Source organism: Ochotona princeps, chromosome 1 (assembly GCF_030435755.1).
Source record: "Ochotona princeps isolate mOchPri1 chromosome 1, mOchPri1.hap1, whole genome shotgun sequence".
NCBI classification, from domain to species: Eukaryota; Metazoa; Chordata; class Mammalia; order Lagomorpha; family Ochotonidae; genus Ochotona; species Ochotona princeps.
In genome coordinates this window covers 122,753,086-122,756,778 of record NC_080832.1, presented here as the reverse complement: position 1 = coordinate 122,756,778, position 3,693 = coordinate 122,753,086, and positions in this window count along the sequence as shown.

Here is a 3,693-nt window from a genome sequence, read left to right as displayed (position 1 = left end):
CTTTTTTTCCAATACACATTTAAGTGTCATTTTTCTATTTCAGCAATAAATGTTAAGAGAAATTCTGTATGATACAAATTATTTGAATTTTTATTGAGATGTCATTTATGATGAAGTATAGAGTCACTTTTAGTAACTAGTATGTCTCTGAAAGAAAAAAAAAATATTTTCTGGCTAGATGTTTTTGGTTCTATTCAGTAGTTACCTGTGGTTAATTCATTGTGTGGACTCGAGGCTGTTTCCTATGGTACTGCTATCATGTTTCTTCAGCTGTTGGTGGTCCACAGGGTGACTCTGGTTTTCAAGTTGAATTTTTCATGGAATGAAGCAGCTAGATTTTTACAACCCATCTTTGGTTTATTAGGAATGAAGAAAACCATGGAAAATGCGAGATCAGTTATCAAGAAGCAGTCTTTGCTGATATGCCTGGTTATAACAGATAGAATTTCTGCTTACGTCTCTGAATGGAGTTGTATAAATATTGGTGAGCATTCTTCCTGCCCTATCCTCTAAGGATAGCTCTTCTGCTAGCCATGTCAAGCCTTGAGGAAGAGTGAGAAGGGCGGCACGTGCGCCGGCAGAGGTCTGGTCTGAGGACTTGAAGGCATTATGGAAGGCGGCGGGGCACAGCCCCTCGCCTGCTGCCCACTGCCCTGCAGTTGGGCTCCCCAGCACATGCGGCTGACGAAGACTCCTACAATCTGATTGGCTGCCTTCCTGGGCCAGGTCTTTGGCTGGCCATGAACTGTTGAAACCTGAGTGTGGGCTTTGACAAAGGGAGTGAGGGCCGGAGGGGGGCGGGTGGAGAGGAGGAAAAAAGGCAGATAAGAGTCTAATGTAATCAGCGTTTCATTACCGTCCGGAGGAAGTAGGAATAGGGGGCAAAAAGAAGTAGGTTGGAGCAAGGAAAGTTAATTACGTGAAGTTATTTGACAGGAAATTACTAAATACAAACAGGCAGAAGAAACACATTTTAAAGCAGGGTAGGAAATCTCAAGTTACTCTACTGTGTGCATTCAAAACCCCCAAAGCAAATTCTGAAAATAGCAGTTTAAACAAAAGCTATCTTATCTGATAAAAGTATTTCAAACACAAAGGGAAATTTATATATTGGACTGGCAATCTTAAAATAAACGGATTTTGTTGATACCACTACAAATTTAATTGTGGGAAAAACCCTTCAGATGTCTGAATTTATCCTGTAAATATTTTGAATTTATTTTGAATCTGTCATTTTACAAAGGTGTGTGTGTGTGTTCACATTCATATTTCACCCTGGAAAAGTATGTGTGTACTATGTAATGAAAAGTACTTAATGCTTGTGTCTTTTTTCTAGCGCTTTAAATTTGTTGTTAATTTATTACTAGTATTTCCAGAAGAGTTTTTATATCAGAAAAGCATAACCGAGAAAGTATTATCTAGAAAATATATATTTCAAAGCTCATATTCTGTAAACCTATTTATGATTCAGAAATTGATTAATAAAATATCCATTTTTTTTATTGCTTGGCAAAAGTTAGTGAAACTTGAAGGGTTTTTGAAAATCAGCCAAACCATTTTGATAGTGTTTTTTCTTTAAAAGATGAAACATTTTAAGAACATAACTTTTACGTAGCCTTAAAATATTTTTTTGTACTTCAGTAGTTTATGGCTGAGTTGGCCTCTTTGATCTCAAAAGGACCGGAAGTAGCTTTTCAATAATCTGATCCTTTTAATGAAGTATGTCATTCTTAAAAAAAAAATTCACAGATATAAACACACACTAGTGGGATCCTATAATGAGGTTTCCTTAATAGTTGTGATGTTGAAGAGTCACATTATGGCAAGTGGGTGGCTGCGAAAGGACCCTGTCTGTGTGGTTACACATTCCACGTGAGTTCAAAGCAAAGGCAGCATTTGAAAAAATGCGAATGAGCTCAAAGTCTGCATTCCTTTTAGGAAGCCAACACCTGTGGAAGGAATGCAGGTTGTTTCCACTTGACTCTCAAGTACAGAGCTCAGACCTGGTGGTGTTTGGGTAGGAACCTCTCTGTTGGGCACGAGTTCCAGGTACAGCACCTGTGCCTGGCCTGTTTTCAGGAAGGCAAATATGGCAGCAGTTGGAAGTGTTCAGAGAATGCGTCTGCACCTTGCTTTCGAAACCATGACGTTCTGCAGTGATGGATGAGTGGGTGCAGTTAATGTGAAGCAAGCCGCAGCCCCTCTCAGCAGCCAGGTTTACATTTTGCATGCACTGGGAAACCCCAGACAGACGGTGTAGTACACTTAGGCTGAGTCCTCTGTGAGTAGTCGCCGAAGATAAAGACATCATTGATGTTGCAGACAGAGCCTCATCATGCATAAATAATTCCTGAGGATGGAATCAGTTGCCTTGGGTGGTGCTTCCCATCCTCAGGCCACGTGCATTAGATCAGCAGTTTATTGTGGTGTCTGAAAAATTAAATGTACAATTCAACACTGGGGGAAAAAAGTTACACAGAGAATATTCATACTCAGTGAAGAATGTATTACTCTGTGCAACTTCTGGTGGGAAAGTACAAAAATCTGGCTCACTTGTTCATTATTCATCCACTCTTTTCTTTTTAAGATTTCTTTTTAAATTAAATTTTATTTTTTATTGCAACATCAGATACATAGAAAGGAGGTGAGACAGAGAGGAGGCTCTTCTGTCCACTGATTCACTCCCCAAGTGACCGCAATGGCTGGAGCCAAGACAATCCGAAGCCAGGAGCCCGGATCTCCCTTGGGGTCTCCCATGTGGGTGCAGGGTCCCAAGGCCTTGAGCAGTCATAGACTGCTCTCCCAGGCCACAAGCAGGGAGCTGGTATTCATCCACTCTTTACTCTTATTCTACAAATGTTAAAGTCTGCTAGATGCTAGGAGCCATGGTTAAGGCTCCGAAAAAAAAAATGCCATCCCTACTTCTTAGAGCTCAGAGTTTCACACACTGTGGTTGTTGACTCCATTCAAGCTGTGTGATCTTGGGCAAGAGACAGCCCCTCTTGTGCTTTAGTTTCTGAGTATAAATTAGAGGGTTTTCCCAGAGGAGTCTTCCCAGTGGTGTATTTTCTGGATTTAAACTTCTGTTCCTAAATGTTTTTGACTTTGTGACCTAGCATGCTGCTCTCCTGAATGCCTGCATATGATGGACCTGTGTGGATCAGCTTGGCTGCAGGGGTGCCGGTCAGAATCACTGCCTTGACTTACATCAGGGCTAGTCACCTTTCCAGAGTGTATGCCCCAGTCTGTTTGCATTTAAATGCATGGTTTCCACTGCTGCTGGAAATATTTCAGAGAGTTCTGAAGTGGGTCTTCACATACAAAGGTACTTGCTGCTTTTTCTGAGTCGTTAGCCCAGGGCTATTGAGTTGTTTCAGCTTAACTTCAGCACAACCTGACAAAAGTATGCTTGAGGTGGAGTGATTTAAACCTGACTGTTCTGCAATGTAATGCTATTTGTAGTAATGATGAACTCAACTCCTACTTACGGTATCTATTCTCATAAATAAAGTGTGACTGAATACAGCTAGCTCTATGCCTAGACTATTGCCTTGGGCCTTTATTATTTTTTAATGTTACTTTTATTTGAAATGTGGATTTACAGAGGAGAGCCAGAGAAAGATCTTCCATCTGCTGGTTCATTCCTCCAGTGGCCACAATGGCTAGAGCTGAGCAATTCAAAGCCAGGAGCCA